We start from the raw sequence: 15,000 nt of genomic DNA, 5'->3' as shown, positions 1-15,000 counted from the left end.
ATCCCGGCGTATGCCAACAGAGGGCAGAAATGAAATGGCCGACAATGCCAATCGGTAGGCTGCGAGGGGCACGAAGAGTGTTGGGGAGAATCGAGGAGTCAGGGAAACACCCAGCCGGGGTCTCTACCTGAAGGGAGCAGCCGCTCAACCTCTTCCTCAGACTGCACCGGGACGCGGAGTCACCTCCTGGTGATGCGTCACCGATACCCCAATCACAAGCAAAGAAGACTGGACCGAGAGCAGCCGCTCGATCGATCCTGTGGACTTCCGAGTCTGTAACGCGGCAAACACCTCCTGGTGTGCGTTACAGCTGGCAGTCCCTGTATCTCTGGTCGGGCTGGGAGTTACGACTCCAACCAGCAAAAGCGCACTGCGCTTTGACTCAGCCGAGTCAAAAAGCGAAGCTCAATGGTTATCCGGTAGAGCTTCCGGGTCCTTCACAGGTGACGATGGGGCAAGACACGGCCCAGGGAGTAACGACTCAACCTACCTCCGTTCTTGCCTTACTGGAGCACCACTCCGGAACACTGCTCTTCACTAAGCAGGTACGTCGGTGTAAACACAATATCCGACAGCGTTGTACCTCCCGGTTCCTCCCTTTATAGGGCGTGTTTTCCTTGAGTTATGTAACAGCTCTCCTGTTTACATAAGGGCGTGTTTTCCTTGAGTTATGTAACAGCTCTCCTGTTTACATAAGGGCGTGTTTTCCTTGAGTTATGTAACAGCTCTCCTGTTTACATAACCTCTCAACCGCTAAGCATCCTGGGAGATGTAGTCCGTTTTCGCTGGTTACCATTTTCCTCCCCTCGCATGACAGGAATTCTTGACAGTACATCCTCCCTCTCAGCGGCTCCCCACGGGTCCAGCGCTGGCAGGAAAACGCCGATGGAACAAGGAGACCAAGCGCGGAGCATGAACCCCTTCAGCCGGTTCCCATGACTGCTCCTCCGGGCCATAGCCTTTCCACGCAACCAGGTACCACAGCTTCCCCCTGCGCCATTTGGACGCCCGTATGCCCGACACTTCATACTCCACCTCCGACTCCACGCATACCGGCCTAGGTGTCCCAGACGGCTTGGAGGGTGCTGGTTTGAGCAATGATACATGAAAGACAGGGTGTATCCGCAATGACTGGGGCAAGCACACCTTCACGTTCACGGGACCCATACACTTGGTAATTTGATAGGGGCCCATGTACTTGGGATGGAACACACTGTTCTTTCGAAACCTCATGTTTCTTGTGGATATCCAGACGTAGTCTCCAGTGCGGTACAGTGGCCCGGGCCTTCTCTTCCTGTCTGCCGCAGCCTTGTATCTTCTCTTGGCCTCTATTAGGACAGCCCTTGAGCGCATCAACGTGTCTTTTATGTGTGCCACCCTGTCCGCTGTGGCGGGAATCCTGTCCTCTCTGAACGGATGTAGAAATGGCAAGAACCTGGGATGTTGGCCATAGTTGCTATAGAACGGAGATGACTGTGTGGAGCTGTGAGTGGCGTTGTTATAGGCTATCTCTGCAACCCATAGCAAGTCGACCCATTCTTCCCTGCCCTGGTCCACAAAACATCGCAGATACTGTTTGAGCGTTTGGTTCAGGCGCTCGGTTTGGCCGTCCGTTTGAGGGTGGTAGCTGGTGGACAGGGCGGTCTTAACATGCAGCGCAGTGCACCAAGTCTTCCAGAATTGTGCAGTAAACTGTGACCCCCGGTCCGACACGATCACCCCAGGTAATCCATGCAGTCGTACCACATTCTTTAGGAGTAGTGACGCCAATTCCCCGGCCGTAGGGACTCTCTTGCAGGGGATGAAGTGCCCCATTTTCGTCAAGTAATCCACCACCACCAGTATTGCCGTCATCCCCTGGTCTACCGGTAGGCCCACCACGAAGTCCAGTGATATGCTATCCCATGGTCTATCCGGGGTCGGAAGTGGATGTAAGAGCCCTTGGGTTCGGCCATGGTCGGCCTTCATGGTAGCACACGTAGGACACTCCTGTCCCCACCTCCTGACATCCACTCTCATGGTTGGCCACCAGAAATGCCGTCCCATGCTAGCCACCGTTTTTTCAAAGCCCAAATGACCTGCGCATGGAGAGTCATGGCACCAGATGAATGCTTGTTTCCTTAGCCTCGGCGTGGGTATCAATAGGCACCTGCCCTTCAGGGGTATCCCGTCCTTCAGCTGCCATTCTCTGTGACTGAGGAGCCACCTCCGCCATGCGAATGACCTGATCCCTCTCTTTATTCCCCTCAGGAAAGTATCCGGTTGGATAACCCCCAATACCATCCTCGGGGAAATGATGGAATGCTCGGTCGCAGGCAATGGTTCCTTAACTGCAGATTGACGGGACAGGGCGTCCGCCTTCCGGTTTTCCGTCCCCGGCCGATATGTGATGCGGAAGTTGAACCCCGCAAAGAAGATCATCCACCGCAGCTGTCTGGGAGAAAGGTGTCTTGTGGCCGTCATGAACTGTAGGTTCCGATGGTCCGTGTACACCGATACCACATGTCTTGCCCCCATCAACCAATGCCTCCATTCGGTGAAGGCGTCCTTGATTGCGAGAAGCTCCTTCTCCGCAATATGGTAGTTGCGTTGGGCGTCGTTGAGTTTGCGGGACATGTACGCAACGGGATGAAGCACCCCTGTGTCGTGGTTGCGTTGGGACAAGATAGCCCCCAGCGCCACATCCGATGCGTCCGCTTCCACCACGTAGGGGAGATCCGGATCGGGGTGAGCCAACACCGGCGCCTTACCAAAGGCGCTTTTCAGGGCCTCAAAGGCTTTGTTCGCTTCAGGGGACCAGACAAACTCCTTGGACTTCCTCAGTAGCTGTGTGATTGGGGCCACCAATCCTGAAAATCCATCTATAAACCGCCTGTAAAAGTTGGCGAAGCCAATGAAACTTTGGACGTCCTTCACGCTTTGGGGCACCGGCCATTCTTTCACCGCCTTGATCTTTCGTTCTGCCATCTCCTGTCCCTCTGGACTCAGCATCACTCCGAGGAATTCCACGGATGTGACGTGGAAGTCACACTTGCTGAGTTTACAAAACAGCATGTTTTCCCTCAGCTTTTGGAGCACAGCTTTGACGTGGTGTACGTGCTCCTCCACACTGGACGAATAGATGAGGATGTCGTCGATATATACGACCACGTAGATATCCAACTCCTCTCTGAATACCTCATTCAAAAAGTACTGAAAGGCTGCCGGGGCGTTGCACAGACCGAACGGCATGACGAGGTACTCAAAAAGGCCGAACCTGGTCTTAAAGGCGGTCTTCCACTCGTCTCCGTCCCTCATGCGCACCAGATGGTATGCCCCTTTCAAATCCAACTTGGTGTAGATACGAGCTTTCTTGACCTGTTCCAGAAGTACACTGATGAGAGGCAAGGGGTACCGATTCTTTACGGTTATCGCATTCAATGCCCTAAAGTCCACACAGGCTCTCAGCTCCCCATTAGCCTTCGGGATGAAGAAGAGTGGCGAGGCGGCCGGAGACTTGGACGGGCGGATGAATCCTAGCTTGAGGAGTTTATCCAGGTACCCCCGGAGATGCACGTTTTCAGGCTCCGTCAGGGCATACAGCCTGCCGCTGGGAACGCTGGCCCCTGGCACCAGGTCAATCTGGCAGTCAAACTGTCTATGTGGTGGTAGCACTTCCGCCTTCACCTCATCAAATACATCCTCAAAACTGTGATAAGCCTGGGGGAGAGCCACATCTTTTTCTGCCGCTGTAGCCACCGTCTGACTCCCGCTCTCATCTGCGTCAAGGGATTCCGTTCTTATTCCACAATGCAGGATGCAATACGGTGACGTCAGTTCGATGCGATGTGTTGGCCAATCCACAGAGGGGTTGTGTTTCTGTAGCCACGGCAATCCCAATATGACGCCATATTGGGGCGCTCGGATGATGTTAAAATCGATTTGTTCCAAATGGTTCCTCCCACATCTCATCGGAAGGACCCCCGTGTGCTGCCCGATGGGCCCCGTCACCAATCGCCTTCCGTCTACAGCATAGACGTCTTCGGGTACAGCTTTGGGAAGAAGCACTAGCCCTAGCCTGCATGCCTCGTTGTGGTCCATAAACGTGCCAGTGGCCCCTGAATCCACCATGGCCACAACGGGTATCCACTGGTCATGCACTCCCACGTGCACCGTGAGAAACAGGTGTCGTTGTCCCTTAGAGACCGAGTTGGAAAGTGAAGGGATGGATGAGTGACTCCGAGATGCCCCTTCTTTGGTCTGGGAGTCCTCTAGTTTTCCGCCGGTACGGCCACCACGGCTGTTACCGACCGGTTGGCCCGATAACGTGACGTCTTCGGTTTGGCAGGGCATTCACGTACGTAGTGGCCTTTTTTGCCACAATATAGGCACAATCCTTGTTTACGGCGTGACTCTTTCTCCGTGGCTGTGAGGCTCGCTCGTATTGCGCCGATGTCCATGGGTTCTCCCTTGGATGCGGTGGAAGTTTCAGGACTTCCCACTGTCACATAGGATGGAAGGGAGTTTCCTTTTCTCCCATGATCCCCCTTTCTTTCACTTAGCCTATGTTCCAGCCGTAATACCAGGTTGATAAGGCCCTCACATGTCTTGGGTTGTGGGTCAATATGAGCCACGGCGTCCTTGAGCTCATCGCACAGCCCGTGATGGAAGAGCGCCGTCTGTTTAGCAACAGGCCACTTGGTTTCCGCAACCAGCCTTCGGAACGCGTTGAGATACTGCACCAGGTCGTTGGATCCCTGTCTCAACTCAAGCATTTCACGGTCCGCCCTGTACGAGTCAGCCCTTCTGTCGAAGACTTTCAGGAATTCCTCGCGAAAAGCACCCCAATCACATAAGATGGGGTCGTCCCTGCTCACCAGAGGTACGGCCCATTGTGCCGCGTTTCCAGCCAAATAGGATATAAGGAAAGCCACACGAGCCTGACTCGTGGGGAACGCCCTTGGTTTGCACGATAAATGTAGCGCCACTTGTGTGAGGAATACCTGCACTGTGTTAGGATCCCCACTGTACCTCTCTGGTGTTGCCAAGGGGACGGCTACCGGCATTTCCACTACTACCGCAGGGGTCTGGTTCGTGAGGGAGGTGCTGGGCGTGAGCGGGTCCAATTGGATAGCATCCAGTCTGGCTTTTACATCGGCTGTTTCTTGCCTGGAGGCAGCCAATTCGATTTGCACGGTCGCTAAAGCAGCCAGCACATCATCAAGTGTTGCCATGTCTGTTATCGACCGGGAGACAGTTAGTGTTATTAAGGGTCGGATATTTTGTAACGCCCTGAACGTCTCAGGATCGTTTAACAGACACGATAATGAGAACGCAACCACTTGTGAAGGTTTAGTTATTTTAATGAAGGCAAAAATAATACAAGGAATAAACAAAGGTTATAGTCACTGGAATCCTCCAGGCTAAGTACGTTACCAGCCCACAGCACGGATGGTCCTAACCGTCCTCTGCATATACGCCGATCCCGGCGTATGCCAACAGAGGGCAGAAATGAAATGGCCGACAATGCCAATCGGTAGGCTGCGAGGGGCACGAAGAGTGTTGGGGAGAATCGAGGAGTCAGGGAAACACCCAGCCGGGGTCTCTACCTGAAGGGAGCAGCCGCTCAACCTCTTCCTCAGACTGCACCGGGACGCGGAGTCACCTCCTGGTGATGCGTCACCGATACCCCAATCACAAGCAAAGAAGACTGAACCGAGAGCAGCCGCTCGATCGATCCTGTGGACTTCCGAGTCTGTAACGCGGCAAACACCTCCTGGTGTGCGTTACAGCTGGCAGTCCCTGTATCTCTGGTCGGGCTGGGAGTTACGACTCCAACCAGCAAAAGCGCACTGCGCTTTGACTCAGCCGAGTCAAAAAGCGAAGCTCAATGGTTATCCGGTAGAGCTTCCGGGTCCTTCACAGGTGACGATGGGGCAAGACACGGCCCAGGGAGTAACGACTCGACCTACCTCCGTTCTTGCCTTACTGGAGCACCACTCCGGAACACTGCTCTTCACTAAGCAGGTACGTCGGTGTAAACACAATATCCGACAGCGTTGTACCTCCCGGTTCCTCCCTTTATAGGGCGTGTTTTCCTTGAGTTATGTAACAGCTCTCCTGTTTACATAAGGGCGTGTTTTCCTTGAGTTATGTAACAGCTCTCCTGTTTACATAAGGGCGTGTTTTCCTTGAGTTATGTAACAGCTCTCCTGTTTACATAACCTCTCAACCGTTAAGCATCCTGGGAGATGTAGTCCGTTTTCGCTGGTTACCATTTTCCTCCCCTCGCATGACAGGAATTCTTGACACCTGAATACCTTTCAATAATATGTTCTCCATCCATGCATACCACCTGCATGATAAAAATCATCTCAGGTGAACGGATGACCGCGTGGCCTAATGGATAAGGCGTCTGACTTCGGATCAGAAGATTGAGGGTTTGAGTCCCTTCGTGGCCGTTTTTGGCCAAAGGTCACACAATCTGCTTTACATTCAGAGTGGAAAAAGTATTTTCCAATACTCTTGTAGTCCTCACTTTCTCATTACTAATCATTAATAAAGTGGAGTACATACTGTAAACTCATTCCGGTTGCATCTTCAGTCTAACTACTTGTGCATTTTAGTGGCATTAAAAAGTGTTTCTATGCCGACGCACTGAATATGTAATAGGTTTGCAGAATTTTGACGTGACAGAATGGGTTTTTAGCTTAAGTGTGTGTAGAAGAACTGCAAGGTGTGTGCCTATGTGTGCATAGAGTGCTACATGTGTAAAGTCTGTATGATTTGGGCAGTTAAAGTGCTGATTTTGCCTCCGAGTAAGAAAAGTACTACAAAAAATGTATAAAGGATCGGCACATTGGCTGCCTTTGCTGATGCCCCCGTTGCCTAATTTGTAGTGCAATGGTTAAGTTGCAGAGTGTGGTTGAACTTGGTTAGGAGACTTGGTGCCTCTTTCCTTGTCCTGCTGATGATAAGGATGGCTTGATACCATTTTCTAAGCCCAGTATATTGAGAAAAGAAGTAAGTCAAGAAGAAGTGTGGAGTCGAAAGTGGTTCTCCAATTTCTCTCCACTTGCTAAAATTGCAAAGTCTCCATTATAGCATAGAAGAGAGCGTTAAAGTCGGAGATGGAAGAGGATGAAAATGGGTAGTTTACTTATAGAGAGAAGTGAGAAATGCCCTGTGTGCACACACCGGTGTCTGACCATAGAATACATTTAAATAATGTCTCTAGAAAAGAGCTATGCATGTGTGCCTCAGTGGCCTAATGGATAAGGCACTGGCCTCCTAAGCCAGGGATTGTGGGTTTGAGTCCCATCTGAGGGGATTACAAAAATCCTCCCTCTATCTTTTCCAGAAAATTAGGTAGATTTATTACATGCTTCCACTCAGAAGTTTATGAGGGATTAGTTACTTTGAAACGGTCCCATTTTACTTGTGTACACTTCACAGTCATGTTAGGGTTCTGAAACTGCAAAGTATATTTTTAAATGCCTATTTTTGTGAGATGCATTTTCGACCGGCCAGAACATATTCCTTTGGAAAAAATGATTTGAATTGGATTGGTGTGAATCTTGTTTCTAGAGGTGGTGACAGGCTTTCAGCTACTTGAATAGGTCAAGCCAGGATTCATAAAACTTATACAACCTATGTGAGTGTGAAAAATTAGCATATGCAGAAAGGAGCAATTTGTCCTACTTTCAAAACAGTTTCACTCCACGTCTGGAAACTTCCAGAGCTATGTAGAGAATACAAATGAGCTTTAAACTCATGAGGAAAGAGGTTTGTATGCAAAAAGGAAAACAAAAGCATATCGTACTCATAAAATACTCAATATATAGATTACAAAAAAGTGCTTCCAGCGAAAAGAGCTGAAAGAACACTATGGGATGTAAACCTGAATACCTTTCAATAATATGTTCTCAATCCATGCATACCACCTACATGATAAAAATCATCTCAGGTGGACGGATGCCCGCATGGCCTAATGGATAAGGCGTCTGACTTCGGATCAGAAGATTGAGGGTTAGAGTCCCTTCGTGGTCATTTTTGGCCAATGGTCACACAATCTGCTTTTTTTTCCAATACTCTTGTAGTCCTCACTTTCTCATTACTAATCATTAATAAAGTGGAGTACATACTGTAAACTCATTCAGGTTGCATCTTCAGTCTAACTACTTGTGCATTTTAGTGGCATTAAAAAGTGCTTCTATGCCGACGCACTTAATATGTAATAGGTTTGCAGAATTTTGACGTGACAGAATGGGTTTTTAGCTTAAGTGTGTGTAGAAGAACTGCAAGGTGTGTGCCTATGTGTGCATAGAGTGCTACATGTGTAAAGTCTGTATGATTTGGGCAGTTAAAGTGCTGATTTTGCCTCCGAGTAAGAAAAGTACTACAAAAAATGTATAAAGGATCGGCACATTGGCTGCCTTTGCTGATGCCCCCGTTGCCTAATTTGTAGTGCAATGGTTAAGTTGCAGAGTGTGGTTGAACTTGGTTAGGAGTCTTGGTGCCTCTTTCCGTGTCCTGCTGATGATAAGGATGGCTTGATACCATTTTCTAAGCCCAGTATATTGAGAAAAGAAGTAAGTCAAGAAGAAGTGTGGAGTCGAAAGTGGTTCTCCAATTTCTCTCCACTTGCTAAAATTGCAAAGTCTCCATTATAGCATAGAAGAGAGCATTAAAGTCGGGGATGGAAGAGGATGAAAATGGGAAGTTTACTTATAGAGAGAAGTGATAAATGCCCTGTCTGCACACACCGGTGTCTGACCATAGAATACATTTAAATAATGCCTCTAGAAAAGAGCTATACATGTGTGCCCAGGGCCTAATGGATAAGGCACTGGCCTCCTAAGCCAGGGATTGTGGGTTCAAGTCCCATCTGAGGTGATAACGAAAATTCTCCCTCTATCTTTTCCAGAAAATTAGGTAGATTTATTACATGCTTCCTCTCAGAAGTTTATGAGGGATTAGTTACTTTGAAACGGTCCCATTTTACTTGTGTACACTTCACAGTCATGTTAGTGTTCTGAAACTGCAAAGTATATTTTTAAATGCCTATTTTTGTGAGATGCCTTTTCGACCGGCCAGAACATATTCCTTTGGAAAAAATGATTTGAATTGGATTGGTGTGAATCTTGTTTCTAGAGGTGGTGACAGGCTTTCAGCTACTTGAATAGGTCAAGCCAGGATTCATAAAACGTATACAACCTATGTGAGTGTGAAAAATTAGCATATGCAGGAAGGAGCAATTTGTCCTACTTTCAAAACAGTTTCACTCCACGTCTGGAAACTTCCAGAGCTATGTAGAGAATACAAATGAGCTTTAAACGCATGAGGAAAGAGGTTTGTATGCAAAAAGGAAAACAAAAGCATATCGTACTCATAAAATACTCAATATATAGATTCCAAAAAAGTGCTTCCAGCGAAAAGAGCTGAAAGAACACTATGGGATGTAAACCTGAATACCTTTCAATAATATGTTCTCCATCCATGCATACCACCTACATGATAAAAATCATCTCAGGTGAACGGATGACCGCGTGGCCTAATGGATAAGGCGTCTGACTTCGGATCAGAAGATTGAGGGTTCGAGTCCCTTCGTGGTCATTTTTGGCCAAAGGTCACACAATCTGCTTTACATTCAGAGTGGAAAAAGTCTTTTCCAATACTCTTGTAGTCCTCACTTTCTCATTACTAATCATTAATAAAGTGGAGTACATACTGTAAACTCATTCAGGTTGCATCTTCAGTCTAACTACTTGTGCCTTTTAGTGGCATTAAAAAGTGCTTCTATGCCGACGCACTGAATATGTAATAGGTTAGCAGAATTTTGACGTGACAGAATGGGTTTTTAGCTTAAGTGTGTGTAGAAGAACTGCAAGGTGTGTGCCTATGTGTGCATAGAGTGCTACATTGGTAAAATCTGTATGATTTGGGCAGTTAAAGTGCTGATTTTGCCTCCGAGTAAGAAAAGTACTACACAAAATGTATAAAGGATCGGCACATTGGCTGCCTTTGCTGATGCCCCCGTTGCCTAATTTGTAGTGCAATGGTTAAGTTGCAGAGTGTGGTTGAACTTGGTTAGGAGACTTGATGCCTCTTTACGTGTCCTGCTGATGATAAGAATGGCTTGATACCATTTTCTAAGCCCAGTATATTGAGAAAAGAAGTAAGTGAAGAAGAAGTGTGGAGTCGAAAGTGGTTCTCCAATTTCTCTCCACTTGCTAAAATTGCAAAGTCTCCATTATAGCATAGAAGAGAGAGTTAAATTCGGGGATGGAAGAGGATGAAAATGGGAAGTTTACTTATAGAGAGAAGTGAGAAATGCCCTGTGTGCACACACCTGTGTCTGACCATAGAATACATTTAAATAATGACTCTAGAAAAGAGCTATGCATGTGTGCCTCAGTGGCCTAATGGATAAGGCACTGGCCTCCTAAGCCAGGGATAGTGGTTTCGAGTCCCATCTGAGGTGATAACAAAAATCCTCCCTCTATCTTTTCCAGAAAATTAGGTAGATTTATTACATGCTTCCTCTCAGAAGTTTATGAGGGATTAGTTACTTTGAAACGGTCCCATTTTACTTGTGTACACTTCACAGTCATGTTAGTGTTCTGAAACTGCAAAGTATATTTTTAAATGCCTATTTTTGTGAGATGCATTTTCGACCGGCCAGAACATATTCCTTTGGAAAAAATGATTTGAATTGGATTGGTGTGAATCTTGTTTCTAGAGGTGGTGACAGGCTTTCAGCTACTTGAATAGGTCAAGCCAGGATTCATAAAACGTATACAACCTATGTGAGTGTGAAAAATTAGCATATGCAGGAAGGAGCAATTTGTCCTACTTTCAAAACTGTTTCACTCCACGTCTGGAAACTTCCAGAGCTATGTAGAGAATTCAAATGAGCTTTAAACTCATGAGGAAAGAGGTTTGTATGCAAAAAGGAAAACAAAAGCATATCGTACTCATAAAATACTCAATATATAGATTCCAAAAAAGTGCTTTCAGCGAAAAGAGCTGAAAGAACACTATGGGATGTAAACCTGAATACCTTTCAATAATATGTTCTCCATCCATGCATACCACCTACATGATAAAAATCATCTCAGGTGAACGGATGACCGCGTGGCCTAATGGATAAGGCGTCTGACTTCGGATCAGAAGATTGAGGGTTCGAGTCCCTTCTTGGCCGTTTTTGGCCAATGGTCACACAATCTGCTTTACATTCAGAGTGGAAAAAGTATTTTCCAATACTCTTGTAGTCCTCACTTTCTCATTACTAATCATTAATAACGTGGAGTACATACTGTAAACTCATTCCGGTTGCATCTTCAGTCTAACTACTTGTGCATTTTAGTGGCATTAAAAAGTGTTTCTATGCCGACGCACTGAATATGTAATAGGTTTGCAGAATTTTGACGTGACAGAATGGGTTTTTAGCTTAAGTGTGTGTAGAAGAACTGCAAGGTGTGTGCCTATGTGTGCATAGAGTGCTACATGTGTAAAGTCTGTATGATTTGGGCAGTTAAAGTGCTGATTTTGCCTCCGAGTAAGAAAAGTACTACAAAAAATGTATAAAGGATCGGCACATTGGCTGTCTTTGCTGATGCCCCCGTTGCCTAATTTGTAGTGCAATGGTTAAGTTGCAGAGTGTGGTTGAACTTGGTTAGGAGACTTGGTGCCTCTTTCCGTGTCCTGCTGATGATAAGGATGGCTTGATACCATTTTCTAAGCCCAGTGTATTGAGAAAAGAAGTAAGTCAAGAAGAAGTGTGGAGTCGAAAGTGGTTCTCCAATTTCTCTCCACTTGCTAAAATTGCAAAGTCTCCATTATAGCATAGAAGAGAGAGTTAAAGTCGGAGATGGAAGAGGATGAAAATGGGAAGTTTACTTATAGAGAGAAGTGAGAAATGCCCTGTGTGCACACACCGGTGTCTGACCATGGAATACATTTAAATAATGTCTCTAGAAAAGAGCTATGCATGTGTGCCTCAGTGGCCTAATGGATAAGGCACTGGCCTCCTAAGCCAGGGATTGTGGGTTTGAGTCCCATCTGAGGTGATTACAAAAATCCTCCCTCTATCTTTTCCAGAAAATTAGGTATATTTATTTCATGCTTCCTCTCAGAAGTTTATGAGGGATTAGTTACTTTGAAACGGTCCCATTTTACTTGTGTACACTTCACAGTCATGTTAGTGTTCTGAAACTGCAAAGTATATTTTTAAATGCCTATTTTTGTGAGATGCATTTTCGACCGGCCAGAACATATTCCTTTGGAAAAAATGATTTGAATTGGATTGGTGTGAATCTTGTTTCTAGAGGTGGTGACAGGCTTTCAGCTACTTGAATAGGTCAAGCCAGGATTCATAAAACTTATACAACCTATGTGAGTGTGAAAAATTAGCATATTCAGAAAGGAGCAATTTGTCCTACTTTCAAAACAGTTTCACTCCACGTCTGGAAACTTCCAGAGCTATGTAGAGAATACAAATGAGCTTTAAACTCATGAGGAAAGAGGTTTGTATGCAAAAAGGAAAACAAAAGCATATCGTACTCATAAAATACTCAATATATAGATTCCAAAAAAGTGCTTCCAGCGAAAAGAGCTGAAAGAACACCATGGGATGTAAACCTGAATACCTTTCAATAATATGTTCTCCATCCATGCATACCACCTACATGATAAAAATCATTTCAGGTGAACGGATGACCGCGTGGCCTAAGGGATAAGGCGTCTGACTTCGGATCAGAAGATTGAGGGTTAGAGTCCCTTCGTGGTCATTTTTGGCCAATGGTCACACAATCTGCTTTTTTTTCCAATACTCTTGTAGTCCTCACTTTCTCATTACTAATCATTAATAAAGTGGAGTACATACTGTAAACTCATTCAGGTTGCATCTTCAGTCTAACTACTTGTGCATTTTAGTGGCATTAAAAAGTGCTTCTATGCCGACGCACTGAATATGTAATAGGTTTGCAGAATTTTGACGTGACAGAATGGGTTTTTAGCTTAAGTGTGTGTAGAAGAACTGCAAGGTGTGTGCCTATGTGTGCATAGAGTGCTACATGTGTAAAGTCTGTATGATTTGGGCAGTTAAAGTGCTGATTTTGCCTCCGAGTAAGAAAAGTACTACAAAAAATGTATAAAGGATCGGCACATTGGCTGCCTTTGCTGATGCCCCCGTTGCCTAATTTGTAGTGCAATGGTTAAGTTGCAGAGTGTGGTTGAACTTGGTTAGGAGTCTTGGTGCCTCTTTCCGTGTCCTGCTGATGATAAGGATGGCTTGATACCATTTTCTAAGCCCAGTATATTGAGAAAAGAAGTAAGTGAAGAAGAAGTGTGGAGTCGAAAGTGGTTCTCCAATTTCTCTCAACTTGCTAAAATGGCAAAGTCTCCATTATAGCATAGAAGAGAGCGTTAAAGTCGGGGATGGAAGAGGATGAAAATGTGAAGTTTACTTATAGAGAGAAGTGAGAAATGCCCTGTGTGCACACACCGGTGTCTGACCATAGAATACATTTAAATAATGTCTCTAGACAAGAGCTGTGCATGTGTGCCTCAGTGGCCTAATGGATAAGGCACTGGCCTCCTAAGCCAGGGATTGTGGGTTTGAGTCCCATCTGAGGTGATAACAAAAATCCTGCCTCTTTCTTTTCCAGAAAATTAGGTAGATTTATTACATGCTTCCTCTCAGAAGTTTATGAGGGATTAGGTACTTTGAAACTGTCCCGTTTTACTTGTGTACACTTCACAGTCATGTTAGTGTTCTGAAACTGCAAAGTAGATTTTTAAATGCCTATTTTTGTGAGATGCATTTTCGACCGGCCAGAACATATTCCTTTGGAAAAAATGATTTGAATTGGATTGGTGTGAATCTTGTTTCTAGAGGTGGTAACAGGCTTTCAGCTACTTGAATAGGTCAAGCCAGGATTCATAAAACTTATACAACCTATGTGAGTGTGAAAAATTAGCATATGCAGGAAGGAGCAATTTGTACTACTTTCAAAACAGTTTCACTCCACGTCTGGAAACGTCCAGAGCTATGTAGAGCATACAAATGAGCTTTAAACTCATGAGGAAAGAGGTTTGTATGCAAAAAGGAAAACAAAAGCATATCGTACTCATAAAATTCTCAATATATAGATTCCAAAAAAGTGCTTCCAGCGAAAAGAGCTGAAAGAACACTATGGGATGTAAACCTGAATACCTTTCAATAATATGTTCTCCATCCATGCATACCACCTACATGATAAAAATCATTTCAGGTGAACGGATGACCGCGTGGCCTAATGGATAAGGTGCCTGACTTCGGATCAGAAGATTGAGGGTTCGAGTCCCTTCGTGGTCGTTTTTGGCCAATGGTCACACAATCTGCTTTACATTCAGAGTGGAAAAAGTCTTTTCCAATACTCTTGTAGTCCTCACTTTCTCATTACTAATCATTAATAAAGTGGAGTACATACTGTAAACTCATTCAGGTTGCATCTTCAGTCTAACCACTTGTGCATTTTAGTGGCATTAAAAAGTGCTTCTATGCCGACGCACTGAATATGTAATAGGTTTGCAGAATTTTGACTTGACAGAATGGGTTGTTAGCTTAAGTGTGTGTAGAAGAACTGCAAGGTGTGTGCCTATGTGTGCATAGAGTGGTACATGTGTAAAATCTGTATGATTTGGGCAGTTAAAGTGCTGATTTTGCCTCCGAGTAAGAAAAGTACTACACAAAATGTATAAAGGATCGGCACATTGGCTGCCTTTGCTGATGCCCCCGTTGCCTAATTTGTAGTGCAATGGTTAAGTTGCAGAGTGTGGTTGAACTTGGTTAGGAGACTTAGTGCCTCTTTCCGTGTCCTACTGATGATAAGGATGGCTTGATACCATTTTCTAAGCCCAGTATATTGAGAAAAGAAGTAAGTCAAGAAGAAGTGTGGAGTCGAAAGTGGTTCTCCAATTTCTCTCCACTTGCTAAAATTGCAAAGTCTCCAATATAGCATAGAAGAGAGCGTTAAA

At 45.7% G+C, this 15,000-nt stretch overlaps 3 non-coding genes across 3 annotated transcripts; all 3 read left to right on the top strand.

The window, feature by feature from the left end:
- Window positions 1-9,521: 9,521 nt before the first annotated feature.
- TRNAR-UCG (transfer RNA arginine (anticodon UCG)) lies at window positions 9,522-9,594 on the top strand. Its single transcript has one exon. It is a non-coding gene; the product is annotated as a tRNA-Arg (tRNA).
- Window positions 9,595-11,977: 2,383 nt separating this feature from the next.
- Window positions 11,978-12,050, top strand: TRNAR-CCU (transfer RNA arginine (anticodon CCU)). The gene has a single exon. It is a non-coding gene; the product is annotated as a tRNA-Arg (tRNA).
- A 1,495-nt stretch (window positions 12,051-13,545) lies between these two features.
- TRNAR-CCU (transfer RNA arginine (anticodon CCU)) lies at window positions 13,546-13,618 on the top strand. The gene has a single exon. It is a non-coding gene; the product is annotated as a tRNA-Arg (tRNA).
- The last annotated feature ends 1,382 nt before the right edge of the window (window positions 13,619-15,000 follow it).

Source organism: Triturus cristatus, chromosome 4_1 (genome assembly GCF_964204655.1).
Source record: "Triturus cristatus chromosome 4_1, aTriCri1.1, whole genome shotgun sequence".
Classification (NCBI taxonomy): domain Eukaryota; kingdom Metazoa; phylum Chordata; class Amphibia; order Caudata; family Salamandridae; genus Triturus; species Triturus cristatus.
This window is presented reverse-complemented; position numbering and strand designations above follow the sequence as displayed.